This window comes from Macaca fascicularis, chromosome 14 (genome assembly GCF_037993035.2).
Source record: "Macaca fascicularis isolate 582-1 chromosome 14, T2T-MFA8v1.1".
Lineage (NCBI taxonomy): Eukaryota > Metazoa > Chordata > Mammalia > Primates > Cercopithecidae > Macaca > Macaca fascicularis.
The window spans coordinates 33,225,563-33,243,207 of NC_088388.1; the positions used below are offsets into that span (position 1 = coordinate 33,225,563).

The following is a 17,645-nucleotide window of genomic DNA, read 5'->3' on the forward strand; positions in this document are numbered from 1 at the left end:
CTGGGATTTTAGTATATAGTCAAGTAGTTACCCATCTACTCCGTGCTGTAAAACTGGGAGAAAAAACTGGGGCCGTAGAGGAGAACAGTGGAGATGGAGAGAACTTAGCAACACTTTCGGGCCCAGGTTCAATCTGCCTGAACAAAGACCTTAGTGATGTCCTAGTTAAGTGAGCCAATAAATTCTGTTTCTGGCTTAGCTACTGTGAGCTAAGTATCTGTCACTTGCATGGAAGAGTCTGCTGACTGATATCACCATTGATGCAAGTTACAATCCATCTTTCCAGGTTCAGCTTAAACTGAGTCCCCTGATGAAGTTTTCCCTGTTGACCCTTCCTTTTTCCAATAGCTATATCACTCACTGACTGTAGCAAACAGTACAATGTTGGATGCAATCGCAATATTCTCTTATTTTTTAGATGTCTTTTCAGCTGGAAAGTCCTATGGGAATGGATAATAGGGTCCTCAACTAATAAACAGGAGGCATTCTGAAGATTTATTTTTGGAACTTTTTGGTTAGAACTTGAAATACGTTTCTCCACGGAAGTAAGGTAAGCAATGGTTTAGTGCCCAGACTAGCTCACAAAAGCCTATTTTACGGAAGTGTCTGTACAATGGCAAAGAATAATAGAGGCGTCATGCAGAAATCTAGTGCTTGAAAAATAAAGTAAGTTTGACTTAAGAAAACAAGAAGGTCGAGGCAGATTTTTCTGGACTATTAGAAGGAAATTTAGAATTGTATTGTTCATTTTTTTCAGCATTGGTTTTAATTTTTACCAAACTTACACATCCATGTGGTTTAAAGAGTCAAATAGTTCTACAAGATTTATCAGAAAAAGTAGCAGTTTCAGAAACACCCGCCTTCTCAACTTCCTGCTTCTTGAAGGCAACTGCCTTTAAATTTTTTAACTATTTATTTTGATAGTTAACACATAGGTCTTATTCACTTCCCGATTTTTTCTCTTGTAGGTTTTATCTATTAATTCCCATTAAGGAATATAAGAATTTAAGAATCTGGCTTTCATCCTTGCCTGCCCACTCCTCCACACACTCCCCCGCATCCAGCAAGAACACACTGCTCATACACTATCTTCTTGATGTAGTTTTATCATGAATTTGGTTTAATATTTAATATTCTTGTTACTATGACTAGATATATACAATTCACTGCTGAGTCATGTAGTATCAAAGAGTACCAGGATTATTTTCCTTCAAGTTTTCCCAGGAATAATCTTACATTTTGCTTACTTGCTGAGATTTTAAAGTAATTATTAATTTAACCTCAAATTTACACCCAGCTGGTCTCATGTCTTTTCTATATGGCCAATACCCATTATGTTTTCTATCAATTTCATCTTTTTGGAGACATGGCTCTCAGAACCTTCTGACCTGCTCAATTTGGAATCACTGTTCTCTAGTAGCTTTTAAAGAAAAGTGTATGAGGTATATATATACACACACACACACACACACACACACACACATATATATATATTAGAACATTCATATCTCAAAATGTCTTTATCTTCTCTTTAATGATAACTTGGCTGCATACATAATTCCAGGTGGAATGTATTTTTCCCTTTGAATTTTGAAGTCACTGTGCCATTATGATGCACCAATTACCATGGACTCTGGAGCTAGACTATCTGGTCCAAATCTCAGCTCTACTGTTATTACACATCATATTGCAAAAGTTACTTTGCTCCTTTCTACCTCAGATGTGTCTTCTGTAAAATGGAGATAATGGTAGTAGCTCCCTCATAGGGTTACTGTGAGGATGAATTGTAAAGCACTTAAAATAGTGCATGGCATATAGTTCAAGACTACCCTAAATATTAGCTTTATTGTCTTCCAACTTCTGCTGCTGTTGAGAAGTCTATTCTGATTCTTGATTTTTTTTTTCTAGGTAACTTATTATTTGTCTTTAGAAGTAGTTAAAATCTTCAGAATGATGAAATTTCAGAATGATGTTCCTTTGTGTAGGTTCTGATCATTCCAACAACTCAAACTTGTTCTGGGTACTCAACAGGTCTTTTTTTTGTTTTTGTTTTTGAGATGGAGTCTCACTCTATTGCCAGGCTGTAGAGCAGTGGTGCAATCTTGGCTCACTACAACCTCTGCCTCACGGGTTCAACTGATTCTTCTGCCTCAGCCTCCCAAGTAGCTGGGACTATAGGCGCCAGATACCACGCCCAGCTAATTTTTGTATTTTTAGTTTCATCATATTGGACAGGCTGGTCTCGAACTCCGAACCTCATTATTCGACTGCCTTGGCCTCTCAAAATGCTGGGATTATAGGCATGAGCCATTGTGCCCGACCTCAACAGGTCTTTTCAATCAGGAGACTCATGTCCTTGAAATTGGGAAAATCCTATTGATTAATGAGCTAATTTTTTTTTTTTTTGAGATGGAGTCTTGCTCTGTTGCCCAGGCTGGAGTGCAGCGGCATGATCTCAGCTCACTGCAACCTCCGCCTCCCGAATTCAAGCTATTCTCCTGCCTCAGCCTCCTGAGTAGCTGGAATTACAGGCATATGCCACCACGCCTGGCTAATTTTTGTATTTTTATTAGAGACGGGGTTTTACCATATTGGTCAGGCTGATCTTGAACTCCTGACTTCGTGATTCACCCGCCTTGGCCTCCAAAAGTGCTGGGATTACAAGTGAGAGCCACCTCGCTGGCCAATTAGCTAATTTTAATCTAATTGCTGGGCGTGGTGGCTCACCCCTGTAATCCCAGCACTTTGGGAGGCCTAGATGGGTAGATCATTTGAGGCCAGAAGTTTAAGACCAGCCTGGCCAACATGGAGAAACCCCTTCTCTACCAAAAACACAAAAATTAGCCAGGTGTGGTGGCAGATGCCTGTAATCCCAGCTTCTCGGGAGGCTGAGGCAGGAGAATCACTTAAACCTGGGAGGCGAATGTTTCAGTGAGCCGAGATCGTGCCACTGCACTCCAGCCTGGGTGAGAGTGAGACTCCATCTCAAAAAAAAAAAAAAAAAAAAGAAAACAATTATTAATCTAATGATAGCCTCACTTCTATTTTTTCTGTCCTCTCTTTCTGGAACTTCTGTCATTTAGTTGGTCTGATCTGCCCTTTATTTTTATATATTTTTACCTACATTTTTTATCCGTTAGTCTTTTTGTCACATACCTAATGTTCAAGAACTCTGCCCTATTCTAATTTCCTTTTTCAAAAGACCAAACGAAACCAAACCAAAACGACAGCCTGTTCTTGTTTCATGGATGCATCTTTGTTGTCTCAAATAATTTTTTTTTTTTTTTTTGAGACGGAGTCTCGCTCTGTCGCCCAGGCTGGAGTGCAGTGGCCGGATCTCAGCTCACTGCAAGCTCCGCCTCTTGGGTTCACGCCATTCTCCTGCCTCAGCCTCCCGAGCAGCTGGGACTACAGGTGCCCGCCACCACGCCCGGCTAATTTTTTGTATTTTTTAGTAGAGACGGGGTTTCACCGTGTTAGCCAGGATGGTCTCGATCTCCTGACCTTGTGATCCACCTGCATTGGCCTCCCAAAGTGCTGGGATTACAGGCGTGAGCCACCGTGCCAGGCCAATTCTTTTGTTTAAATACATTTATCCTCTCCAGTGATTAAACCTTCAGTGTTTTGCTGGGTAAGGGGCTGTCACCCAGCTGCAATAACTTGGAGAGGCTATCTAAATGTTTCTTCAACAGACTTCCAATCAAAGCTCTGTTTTCTCCTTTGTTTCCTAGTTCTGCAGTGCAAACTGGGATTCTTCTCAGTGTTCACCATCATCAGTTTAGGATTCTGCTTCCATGGCTCTTCTGTCAGTTACCACTAGCCTTAAAAAAAAAAAAAAAAAAAAGGAAACAATTGTTCATGTCACAGTTTTCAATTTACTCATCAAGAACATCTTTTCATGTCAATAAATATTCTCTAATAGATAATTGTGCATAGTTGTCTTGTATTCCTTCATATTTATGTATCATGATTTATTTAAACAACTTTCTACTGTGGGACAAATTTTGGTTCTTTCCAAACTCTTTATATTATAAGCAACAGTGAGTTGAACATTTTTGTTGCAAAAACTCTGTTTACACTGTTATTTCCTCAAATTCAACTCAGTGCTACTTTTGACAGTTCTACTTTTGGTGGCTTGTAATCCCATGCTTTGTGAGATAAAGTCTCTACCAATCTATATGTTTGGGAATGCTACAATTCTATATGGGTCTGGAAACCAATTTTAAAAGCGCCACACATTTCTTCTGTTGTACAGTTCAGTTTGGAAGCCATCATGGTCGTAGACTCAGCTGCCATGTACCTAAGGAAAGCTGTGCCGATAGAGGCTGGAGTGAAGCAGTAGAAGAAAAATTGGCAGGGCAGGGGATGTCTGGCTTAGAATGACAAACAGCCCAAGATTAGTAGAAAGCACATGACATAATCCACCTACTTAGCACCTGGATGTGCTTAGAGCTCTATACAGTGGGAAGTATTGCTTTAGGCAGGATTTCATTAAAAATACTCATGACTCCATTGAAATAAGGCACATTGATTTGGAAGCAAAACTTAAGTGTGGGTTTTTTTTTTTTTTAAATAAAAATAGTGTTTTACACTGCTGAGATTTTTGAGTGAGGGCTCCAGAAAACAAGTACCATTTCAGCAAAGTCAAATAAAAGAGTCTAGTAATTCTTAAACCAGTGAGCAGAAACCTCAGAAGGCAAGCTTGCTACAATGCAAGTTTCTGGTTTCTGGACGTCACTTTTTTTTTTTTTTTTTGAGACAGGGTCTTGCTATGTTGCCCAGGCTGGACTGCAGTGGCATGATCATGGCTCACTGCAGCCTCGACCTCCTGGGCTCAATCGATCCTCCAACCTCAGCTGCCCAAGTAACTGGGACCACACGCATGCACCATGATGGCCAGCTAATTTTAAAATTTTTTTTGTAGAGACAGGATCTCATTATGTTGCCCAGGCTGGTCTCAAACTCCTGGCCTCCAGCAATCCTCCTGCTTTAGCCTCCCAAAATTCTGGGATTACATGCCTGAGCCACCCTGCACAGCTCATTCTGATAGGGATAGGAAGCAGCCAAACACCTAGATAGATAGGGGCGGGTACCCGGTGAAACCCCACCTCCAAACTGAAGACAATTTAAAGCTGAAAAGCCAAACTACAAGTTAAATCCTCCCACCAGATTGAGAACTTGTCTTCCTGTTTGGCGTGCTTTCCCGATTGGTCACCACCCTTCACCTATTTTACAAGTACCTACCCTTTCCTAATTGGTTTTCTACACTGTCATACTCACCTTTGAGTGGTGTCTTTGCTTTAACCTTTTTAGCATACTCACAAACCAATCAGCACACACTCCCCATTCTCAGTTCATAAAGGCCCCAGACCCAGTCACACAGGGGAAATTTCCCGCCTTTGGGTAGGGGGACCAACCCCACATCTCCTCTTTGCTGAAAGCCATTTTCATGGCTCAGTAAAATCTCCACCGTCACCACCCTCAACAGTCCATGTGACCTCATTCTTCTTGGACCTGGACAAGAGCTTGGGACTCACCGCGTGTGGGTACCCAGAAAAGGCTGTCACACTGGCCCTTGCCGGTAGAGGGCAGCTGCCCCAAGCCACCATGAGGCGAGAGGCCAACAGAGCTGCTAACTCACCGCCCTCCATATATCTGCCAATGGAGGAACTGAAGGCGCACTGTAACACCCTCTCTGGGGCTTCGGGGCCATGTCCCCGCACAGAGCTTGCTCCTGTTTTGTGCCTGGAGCAGCCAGCTGGGTTCTGCACTCACTTGTTCATGTGCTCCCTCCTGCAAGGGGTTGAGCCTGGCAGGCCTGCCGAGTAGAAGGGGTGCCCCCGCTGGCAGGGGGGCCGAGAAAAATCCTGCATCAATTCCTCATAGTCTAACACATCAGCTATAGTGTCGGCCCTAAGTCCTGAACCTGTAACAAGGGCCTCCAAGGAATCTGATGTCAGTGGTCCATGGATCACAGTTTGGGAAACTGACTTAAGACTGTTTTGTCAGAAATCACCAGAGTTGCTTGAATCTGGAAACTTCTCTGGAATTCCCTTGTTACCTGTCACAGGATTTTAGGCTTAAGGCTGAGAAGAGTTTTTAACACCAAACAGGGCACAACCCTAGGTTGACCCACTTCAAAGCGGCTTTTAAGGAGCCAGTGTCAAGCAAATGTTTGGGATGGTAGGGTTTCCTTTTCTTTCCTTTTCTTTTTTGGAGACAGAGTCTTGCTCTGTCGCCCAGGCTGGAGTGCAGGGGTGTGATCTCAGCTCATTGCAAGCTCCGCCTCCCGGGTTCACGCCATTCTCCTGCCTCAGCCTCCTGAGTAGCTGGAACTACAGGCGCCCGCCACCGGCCCGGCTAATTTTTCGTATTTTTAGTAGAGACGGGGTTTCACCGTGGTCTCGATCTCCTGACCTTGTGATCCGCCCGCCTCGGCCTCCCAAAGTGCTGGTATTACAGGCGTGAGCCACCGCTCCCGGCCGGGAAGGTAGGGTTTTCCAACCTTGTTCCGGCAGCTGTCTCTTTGCTAGGGGTACTTAAAATTCAGCAATCCCTTCAGAAAGCAAGGGATTCTGTCAGGCCGGAAGGCTGTATAGAGCTTGGTAATGGGCTTTGAAAGCGGTAATCAGGGAAACTGAAAAATCAGGCCGGTTTGCTTTTTGGCCTCAGGAATAGGAAATGGCCACTTATACAATTTGGAAGCCCATTTTTTGAGGTTACTGTTCCTCTCTGCGCCCTTTTCGCCCTTTTCGTGTTCTAACAACGCCTCTCGTCCTTCTGAGGCCTGTCGCTCTACTTTGAATAATTCTAGAGTTCAATTAAAGACGCAAACACTCGAATGTTTGACCCTAACAAGTAGTCAACGCCCTCAACGTAGAGAGTCGGGCTGGGGCCTGGCGGTGTGAAGCTCTCGCAGCTCTCAGGAGTTAATTATTGGGAGTTCCATGAGGGAACGTCGTTTTCGCTGCAGAGGGGCCCAAACACGCTCCCACTTCTGTCCCTCCGGGCCACAGGCTGCAGCGCAGGGCCTCTAGGGTCAAAGGTTGCGGGCGGCGAAGCCCACAGGGGCTGACTGGGCCGTCGCGTCACTCGCGACCTGTCCCCGCCGGACCCGCCCCTGCCCTGAGGCACCAGTGACTCCTGCTGCAGAGGGTAAGCGCTGCGGGGCCCCCGGACGTCCTGAACAGGGCGCCGGGTCGCGGGCGAGCCCCGAGATCTGCAGACTCCCTCCACCTCCTCCGCGCGCCCTGAGCGCGGGCCGGGGCGTCCGGTCCACCCGGAATTCAAGTTAAGATCCGCGGCGGCCTGGCTGCTTCTCTTCCGCCTGGATAGAGCTGTGGGTCCCGGGGGCCTTTCAGTGGTGCAGACACCGCTCCTGCGTGGCGGGGGGCAGCAGTGTCCATTGTCCCCAGCCGTGTACTCCCTCAGCCTCCCCTGCTGCCCTTGAACGCTTTGTCCTTACGCAGGCGGGGCCGAGGTCTGTTTGCAAACCTCCCGCGTCTCCCCGGTCAGGAGAAGCCGCCTGCTAGCTCCTCCGCTCTGCTCACGAATTCCCTCTAGAAAACACGCCGAAAGGGGGAGCTTTGGGTCAAACGAAAGCTTTTCTGTTCCGCCTTCTGCGCACCTGGTTTTAATAAGAGCCTAGGGAGAAATACGGCCGGGGTGGGGGTGGGGGCTGAAGGATCCCCAAGAAATTCTGTCCAGAGAGAGAAAGAAGGGTGCACGTGGACTGTACGTGCGCAGACGCACTCACTGTACAAGGCTTTGTAAAGACCTTGTGCACTTTTCAACTTTAATTGTAGCCTGGAGAGGATGTAGGTTGTAGTGATGTTAGAAATGGGATGTAAACCGCAGTTAAAAACACATTTATTAACATCGAGGACAAGGAGACTGCGCAGTTGTGCACAATGTATTTTTTTCTTCCCAGTTTTCATAACAAAAAAGGAATATTGAAAAACAACCGCCGCCCCTTCCTATACTCCCACCTTCTTGATCCTCGTGCACACTTGTTTTTACATAGTTGCAATTAGAGGTACGCGGCATTCTTAGTTCAAATTCTGGCACAAGGGAGGTAAATTACATTCCAGCAGAGCGGAAGTCTTCATTAATTCTAAGAAAAAGATCTCCCAATACATGAACTGGAAGTTAAAGATGATATCATGCTTTCAACCTATATTATAAAAGTTTAAAGGATAAAGGACATGAAAGGCTTTTAAAAAAGACCTTTGTCAGACGTATAAATGTAAATATGTCTGCCCAGATTATTATTGCATGTTCTTTTAAAGCCAGGGGAAAGTTCTTTCCAGCAAAGGACTTTGATCTTTACACTCTTAAGAGGATATCTCTTTTCCTGCCTTGTACTAAGTTTTGAGAATACTAAATTTCCATGAAACATTTCTATCTTTCTTTCTTTTTTTTTTGAGATGAAGTTTCACTCTGTCGCCCAGGCTGGAGTGCAATGGCGCAATCTCAGCTCACTGCAACCTCTGCCTCCTGGGTTCAAGCGACTCTCCTGCCTCAGCCTCCTGAGGAGCTGGGATTACAGGTACCCGCCATCTTCCCTGGCTAATTTTTGTATTTTTGTAGAGAGGGGGGTTTCATCATGTTGGCCAGGCTGGTCTTGAATTCCTGACCTCAGGTGATCCACCCACCTCAGCCTCCCAAAATGCTGGGATTACAGTCGTGAGTCACTGTGCCTGGTCTCCAAGAAACATTTCTTAAACTCCTAATCAGCATTTAATCAGAGCCCTCAGGGTCTTGTAATTCTGTTCCCTCTATCTAGAATGCTTTTCCCCTTCCTTTGTGTTGCTAGCTCCGCCTTATTCCGATCCCAGCTGACATAGCTGCATACCCCATGCAACATCGAGATTTTATGTACTTCAAAGCACTAACCACAATCTGAAATGGTTTCACTAGTTTCATTATTGCCTGTCTCCCATTCCCTGAATGATATAAGCTACACAAAAGTAGACACCTTGATGTTTTGTTTGCTGTTGTATTCTAGAACCCTATCCCCCCCAACACCACCAGCATCTACCAGGACTGGTATCTAGTAAATACTAAAAAATAAATAAATAAAAAGTTTGCAGTATGGAGTGAAGCCAGGAGAGCACTTGCTAAGAGATTGTGCCCCTTGAGGAAGCATCTTTGGTCCCCTGTCCCCCACCCTTGCCTTTCTCCTGGGTGGCTTAGGTGTAGTTGCTCACAGTTGCTGTCTGACTCGCTGGCCCTTCTTAGGATCCAACCTGCAGGGTCCCAGACCAGCTCCAGGAAATAAGACTTGGAGGCAAGCAGGGGCCTCGGGCAGTTTCTTCTGGATCTGGATTTTGGACTGGAGAACAACTGGGACTCTCCCCCAGAGGCCTGGGAACTGCTGGCCCCACGAACCCTCTGACCCTTTAGCACTTCCCAGTGCTTGGCTGCGTGTGTGAGGTTCCGAGGTTCGTGCATGGTGGGAGCTGCTCATGAAAGATGCTGTGTTTATTTTGGACTCCAGGCGCAGGGAATAATGAGGGGAGTGACCTGCTGCTAAAGTTGAGGTCTTTCCTTGTGGGCTGGGCCATGAGGCTGCTGTCTGGCCTGCTTGCTGGCAAAGGCCATGGATTCCTGTGGATTCTTGCATGGTTCTCAAGAACCACGTCTCTGAGAAAACCTTCACGAGGAAGAGGCTGGGAGTGGCGTCAAGAAAGTTTGGACTTTTCCAAACTTTTGGACGATTCTTTGGGGATTGGTGATTGTTGAGCACCCCCTGGGCAATACTAAAGTGGAGTGTCTGGGCCTGCTTGTCCTTTCTCAAGGCTGCACAGAGATCCCAGGGTCTTACAGGCGCCCCTGCCTCCCCCTGCCGCTGGGGCCTGCATGTCCAGTGGGTGGAGTTCAAAGACCACAGCTGTGGAAGGAACTGGATATTCTGGGAACTGCCAGTTGCCAGGTAGGGAGAAGCTTTTCCTTAAGCTTCACAGTGCCCGGCACAATGCCTGGCACACAGTGGGTGTTTAATAAATGTTCATGCAAGTATGAAGCATGGGAGTGCCCTTCAAACTGGGTTTCTCGTTCAGCTGTGTCAGATTTTTTGCAAAAGTAATAGATTCAGTGAAGGTAAACCCAGGGGGCCAACTGCCTGTGTTCAATTCTGACCACTCCACTTACAAGCAGGAGATAATAATGTTATCCACTTCATGGGATTGTTATGAGGACTAGAAGTGAGAAATTTTGTAAAGCACTGAGAACAGAGTCTGACACATAGTAAGTAACAGGGTACGTGCTAAAACAAATTTAGAATAGAATGTGGAGAAGGTAAGAATTACCTCAGGAAGGAAAGGGGATGGAGTCAGGGAGGGGCATACTGGATATTTCAAAAGTAGGTCATTTTCTTATTTTTAAACTGGGTGAATATATTGATCTTGTTATATTGTGATTCTTTATCCTTCACACATCTTTTGTAAATGTTTTGGTATCTGCTCAAGATATGATACAAAATTTAAAACAGCAGACTCTGATGTGTCATATTGTTCATTTTAATGCACTGAACACCCTGAGGCATTAACTTGTGTGACCTGTCTTGTTCTTTCACAACATTTTGAGGGAAATACTATTATTAATATTAAGATTTCCAATGCTTAAGGTCTGGACTATTAAATACTGGAGCCAGGATTTAAATCAGAGTCTGTGTTCTTAGTTGCTATGTATGGCATTTCTTATGTGTCATTGATATAGCAGGTTGTATCTGAGCTTTACCAAAATGAAATCCATTACCTGCCAGTGTACACTGACATGAAATTGCACATATGACTCATCTGTGTGAATTCGGATTTTTCTCAATGCATGAAACCAAGTTGAAAAGCAGAAATAAACTGGATACAGGAATGACTGACTGTAAATGGACACCCCTAATCTTCTATTTCTATTTAGCAAAACAGCCTACTATTCTCAGTAGTTCACTTGATGATAATAAGAAGTGCTATACATTTTCATTTAAAGTAAATATACAGACAGCCTCCCTAAAGTTATGATTATTCAACTTCACAATGATGTGAAAGCAATATGCTGTGCTTTGAATTTTATCTTTTCTGGAGCTAGTGATGTGTGGTAGGATACTGTCTTGCCATGCTGTTGTAGCTACAGGGAGCTATGACGTGTTTAATAAGGTAGGCTAAGCTAGGCTAAGCCATGATGTTCAGTAGGTCAGATGTGTGAACAAAAGTTCTTTGAAAAATAATTTAGAGGAAAGAGACTTTATTCCAGTAAACTGTTTGCAAACTGGGGAGAGGCAGCCTGTGATATAAAATTAAAGTACATTCTAGAAAACGCAGGGTGTGTTTTTTGTTTTGTTTGTTTGTTTTTTGACAGTCTCACTCTGTCGCCAGGCTGCAGTGCAATGGCGCGATCTTGGCTCACTGCAACCTCTGACTCCCTGGTTCATGTGATTCTCCTGCTTCCACCTCCAAGTAGCTGGGATTACAGGCATGTGCCACTACACACAGCTAATTTTTTGTATTTTTAGTAGAGACGAGGTTGCACCATGTTGGCCAGGATGGAAGTGGTTTCATTTATTTTTATTTATTATTATTTTTTGCCACATAGTTTTGCTCTTGTTGGCCAGGCTGGAGTACAATGGCGCCATCTCTGCTCACTACAACCTCCGCTCCCCCATTCTCCTGCCTCAGCCTCCCAAGTAGCTGGGATTCCAGGCATGTGCCACCACACCTGGCTAATTTTGTATTTTTAGTAGAGACAGGATTTCACCATGTTGGTCAGGCTGGTCTCGAACTCCTGACCTTAGGTGATCCGCCCACCTCAGCCTCCCAAAGTGCTGGGATTACAGGCATGAGCCACTGTGCCTGGCAGTTTTTATCTTTTTTTTTTTTTTTTTCCTGAGATGGAATCTTGCTCTGTCACCCAGGCTGGAGTGCAGTGGTTCAATCTTGGCTCACAGCACCACCTCCACCTTGGTTCAAGTGATTCTCCTCCAAGTAGCTGGGACAATAGGCACGTGCCACCATGCCTGGGTAATTTTTTTTATTTTTAGTAGAGATAGAGTTTCACCGGGTTAGCCAGGATGGTCTCGATCTCTTATAGAGAACATTTCAGTCCAGGTTGCCATTCAGATCTGCTTATGCAAACGAAGGAGTCAAGCTTGCTTAGTTCTGATTGGTTGGTGTTTGTTGGGCTCTGATTGGTCAATGGAGATAGCAGTTTATTGGTTGGTTCAGGTGGGATAAATATCAACATGTGGCTATGAAAGTACCAAAGTTAAGCAGAAGTGCAGGTTTTCTGGAAACTCAGAGTAGGTGTGTAATGTCTAGTCAGCAAATGGCCACTTGGCTCTAATCTAAATTTAGGCCCCATTTAGCCACTCTGGATTCATCCTCAGGGATGATTCATCTTTAGGCTTTTTCAGGGTTCACAAGTGTATTTAATGTATTTTTGACTTAATATTTTCAATGTACAATGGATTTATTGGGTTATAACCCAATCATAAATCAAGGAACATCTGTATATAAAATGAGATGCCACTTATATTTGTTTTAATTTGTAAATAAAACATATAAAGTCATCAGAAAAAAGGGTCTAGGGTGCAGGAAAAAGAATAAATGAAAATTTGCTATCACTGGCTTAAGAATATATTGAAGTTTGGGAATTCAATGGTGTGTGAAGTAGGACTAAATGTTATTCCTTAATTCAACAGACATGCATTAAATGCTTCTTATATCTAAAGCACTGTGTTAGCACTCAGGTAAAACACAGAGATGAATAAGACTTTAATATTTAAGGCTGTTTGCAGTCCTTTAATAAAGTAACACATTAATGTACAACTGACTGTATTGAAACATGACACTAAATACAAGCTGATTGTATTAAGAACTAAGAGATTTCAACAGTTGAAGAATTTTGAGGAGTTCAAAGCAAAGACTTATGACTTCACAAAGACTCAGCATTTGAGCTGGACTTGGAAGTTGGGTAGAGAAGAAGAGGAGGGAGAGAGCTCAAATCTGACAGAGGATGAGTAGATGTGCGGTGGCAGGAAACCTTGATATCTATTTGGGAAATGGGAAACAGCTGAGTTGACTAGACCATGAGGTTCCCTGAGATGGGAAATGAAGCTGGTTGAGGGGGTTGAAGCGACAACTACAAAAAAATCTCACATGCTAGCTGAAGGGTCTGGCTTTCCTTATTTCGTGGGCCATGGGGAGCCACTTGGAGTGTCCAAGTATAGTTGTGGCATGCTCAGCATTGTGCTCTGGAAGCATTCTTCTGTTGGTGGTTAAGATATTATCAGAGGGAAGAGAGCTGAGGGATATGGAAACCCATGAGGAGGCTATTGGGATAGTCTAGTGGGGAGAGTCATGAAGACTTCAACTAATACGGCAGCAGAGAAGATAGGAAGAAAGGAGATTCATGGAAAAGGTATGGCTGGAGCCGAATTTATAGATTGATCAGTGATGGAATGTGTTGACAGAAGAGGAAATCAGAAAAGACTATGGTTTTGAGATTGGGTGCCACTGACAAAATAGAGATGTCAAGAAAGGAACTGCTGAGCACATAAAAAAGGGGAGATCAGTGGGTGTGAAGCTGAAAAGTGAGAAAATGGGACGTCAAATTTCTACACTGTAGGACTTCTCCGATTTTTTAGACAGAATGCATCATCTGGCATTTCCCAGGCTGACCTTAGAAAATTCTCTTTCCTCCTTCCCAAACATTTCTCAGAAGAGTATGGAAATGTGTTTACAGGCCAGGCCTACAAGTAAGGAGAAAGCCAGGTGCTTTGGATTTTCAGGCTGTCGTCTTTAACAGTGTCAGGCCTACATTAGATAAAGAAAACACCTCACTGTAAGCCTGACGCCCAGGATGCTGGGTTCTGGAACCCAGATCAGCCTGCATTTGTCCTTGTCTTCTAGCTGCTATTCTAGGCCCTATTTCATCATGCCTCGGATCTATAGCATCTGGGGGAGTACAGTATCCTCTTTGAAAGAAAGTGAGTGAGAATTTCACACTCATGCCTGAAAGGCTGGGAATTTACTGAGAAAATTTGAATTTTCTTAAGAACACTGAAGGCCTGGAAGAGGTGGAGGCTGTCTTTCTATTATTGGTGCTTGGCTGCTGCTCTTGTTTAGACATTGTTCCCTTTAGATCAGGGCCCTTGGGTTTTGGGTTTTGAAACATCATGTATGTTATTTAACACTAGATCATCTAAACTGACTCATCTCTAGGTCAGCTGCAAGCTGTCCAAGTGATTTAAGGATGTAATTCCAGTTAAATCAAAGCCTCCCTTTACCAGAAAGTCATCCCTGTGATTTAAAAAAAAATGTGGTAAAATAAAATATATACAACATCAAATGTACCATGTAAACCATTTTTAGGTGTACATTTCATGGCATTAAGAACATTCACAATGTTGTGCAGCCATCAACACCATCTATCTCTAGGACTCTTTTCATCTTGAAAAATTGGAACTAGGGCCGGGCGCGGTGGCTCACGCCTGTAATCCCAGCACTTTGGGAGGCCGAGGCGGGTGGATCACAAGGTCAGGAGATCGAGACCACGGTGAAACCCCGTCTCTACTAAAAATACAAAAAATTAGCCGGGCGCGGTTGTGGGCGCCTGTAGTCCCAGCTACTCGGGAGGCTGAGGCAGGAGAATGGCGTGAACCCGGGAGGCGGAGCTTGCAGTGAGCCGAGATCGCGCCACTGCACTCCAGCCTGGGCGACAGAGCGAGACTCCGTCTCAAAAAAAAAAAAAAAAAAAAAAAAAGAAAAATTGGAACTCTATACTAATTAACAATAATTCCCCATTTCCTATTCCTCCCAGCCCTGGCAACTAACATTCTATTTTTTTTTTTTTTTTTTTGAGACGGAGTCTCACTCTGTCACCCGGGCTGGAGTGCAGTGGCACGATTTCTGCTCACTGCAACCTCCACCTCCTAGGTTCAAGCGATTCTCCTGCCTCAGCCTCCTGAGTAGCTGGGATTACAGGCACCCACCACTACACCCAGCTAATGTTTTGTATTTTTAGTAGAGATGGGGTTTTACCATGTTGGCCAGGCTGGTCTTGAACTCCTGACCTCCTGATTCACCTGCCTCAGACTCCCAAAGTGCTGGGATTACACGTGTGAGCCACTACGCCTGGCCTACCATTCTATTTTCTATGAATTTGACCACTCTAGGTATCTCATATAAGTGGAGCCACACACTATTTGTTCTTTTGTATCTGCCTTATTTCATTTAGCATATTGTCTTCAAGGCTTATCTATGTTGTAGCATGTGTCAGAATTTCCTTCCTTTTTTAAGGCTGAATAATATTCCATTGTAGAGATACACCACATTTTGTTTATTCACCCATCTGTCCTTAGACATTTGGGTTGCTTCTATCTCCCTGTAACCTTAAGTTCTTTTTTGTTTTTGGAGATGGAGTCTCTCTGTCGCCCAGGCTGGAGTGCAGTGGCGCCATCTCAGCTCACTGCAAGCTCCGCCTCCCGGGTTCACGCCATTCTCCTGCCTCAGCCTCCTGAGTAGACTACAGGCGCCTGCCAACACGCCCTGCTAATTTTTTGTATTTTTAGTAGAGACGGGGTTTCACCGTGCTAGCCAGGATGGTCTCGATCTCCTGACCTTATGATCCACCCTCCTCAGCCTCCCAGAGTGCTAGGATGACAGGCATGAGCCACCGTGCCTGGCCCAACCTTAAATTCTTTAAGTACTTCCCGCCACACAAGTTGGTGAAGCCTTTTGGGTGTGTTTTAATTACGTTTGTGTTATTAATAGAAAATTAATAGACAATCACATCTCACTAACTCAAGATGTGAAATTGCACATCAAACTTTAGAGAAAAACTTTAGAGAAGAAACCACTTTTTAATCTCCATTTGAAGCGGATTTGAATAGAAGCAGTTCTGTACTTGACTGGAAGTCGTGGTCCCAGAAGCTAACCAGTGATTCCTGGCAGAAGTAAATGCCTTTTAGTTCGGGAATTGGTTGTCTTACCAGGAAGCAGTTCAACATTGGGGCCCTTTGTGCTTCCCAGACCTTGAAAAGGCCATGGGCATTTGGAGAGAGAGGTGGAAAAGTCAGTAGGTTGGTTGGAAATCCAGTCCCAGACTCGTGCAGGAACGTGGGTGTTTCCCAGGAACTTGCTACTTTGGGAGCTGCTTGCTGGTTTAGTTTTGAGTGGGAGAGAAGAACAGAAGTAGAAGCGAAGAGCAGATTGGTGGAATGGAGGGAGATGGAAACCAGAGTCCTTTCCTCAGCCCACCTTCCCACACCATCCTTCTTTCCTCTTTCCCAGCGGAATTTGGCTCAGAGAAAACAAAACAAATTTTGAGCTATTAGGTGTGGCATATTTTCAAGGCTAGTTGGGAAGTAGACACTTGATGAGGTTTGTTTGTTTTTTGTTTTTTCCCTCTTGCCAGCCTCACAGGGAACCAGATTTTTTGTTTGTTTGTTTTGTTTTAAGACGGAGTCTCGCTCTGTTGCCCAGGCTGGAGTGCAGTGACGCAGTGGTGCGATCTCGGTTCACTGCAACTTCCGCTTCCCGGGTTCAAGCGATTCCCCTGCCCCCAGCCTCCGGAGTAGCTGGGATTACAAGAGCCTGCCATCACGCCCGGCTAATTTTTTGTATTTTTAGTAGAGACGGGGTTTCACCGTATTAGCCAGGATGCTCTCGATCTCCTGACCTCGTGATCCACCCACCTCGGCCTCCCAAAGTGTTGGGATTACAGGCGTGGGCCACCGCGCCGGCCACAGGGAACCAGATTTATCATTTGAATCCGCTAGTTCTCCAACTATGCCCTAAAGCACCTTGAGGCGCTACAGTAAACCCACAGAGATTCTGTGAGATATTTTTAAGTTTTTGAGGAAAACACAATTATCTTATTTATTAATTTTTTGAGATGGAGTCTCGCTCTGTCACCAGCCTGGAGTGCAGTGGTGTGATCTCAGCTCCCTGCAACCTCTGCCTCCCGGGTTCAAGCGATTCTCCTGCCTCAGCCTCCTGAGTAGGTGGGACTACAGGCGTGCGCCACCACGCCAAGCTAATTTTTGGATTTTTGGTAGAGATGGGGTTTCACCATGTTGGCCAGGATGGTCTCGATCTGCTGACCTCGTGATCCAGCCGCCTGGGCCTCCCAAAGTGCTGGGATTACAGGAGTGAGCCACCGTTCCTAGCCGGAAAACACAATTATATTCAGTATTTGCATGGGGATACGCGTGAACTACTAGCTTGAGGCGTTCATAGATTCAGAATTAGATCGTGCTCCATTCCTTTCAATAATATCATTTCTTTTTGAAGCTGGGATTTTGGTAGTTGCTGTGATAAAAATTGAATACCACATGAAAAGCAGGGTGGAATAGAAAATCAGGGTAGCAGTCAGTGTTCAATCTTATTCCAGAGTTTAAGAAATTTCCAAAATGACCAATGGGTTTACACATTCAATCAGTAAGTGATTGTGTTTAGTTAAGAATGGAATAAAAACTTTTTTTCAATGTGTGTGTATTAACCTTTCAAATGGCTACTCAATTGTTAGGACATAAATGCTTTTTAAGTCGTTTGGACTTCACCACTTAACAAATGGAACTGTTAGGTATTCCTTTCCTCCCTGGGGTACCATGAAAAATTACCAAGACCTTAAGGGCACTGTGTACCAAGAGA

At 44.5% G+C, this 17,645-nt stretch overlaps 1 long non-coding RNA gene across 1 annotated transcript in view; it reads left to right on the forward strand.

The window, feature by feature from the left end:
- The first annotated feature begins 7,101 nt into the window (after positions 1–7,101).
- Positions 7,102–17,645, forward strand: part of LOC135967038 (uncharacterized) — a 225,268-nt gene continuing 214,724 nt past the window's right edge. Inside the window, exon 1 of the long non-coding RNA XR_010580845.2 lies at positions 7,102–7,155. This is a non-coding gene — a long non-coding RNA (uncharacterized lncRNA). The remainder of the gene's footprint in view (positions 7,156–17,645) is intronic.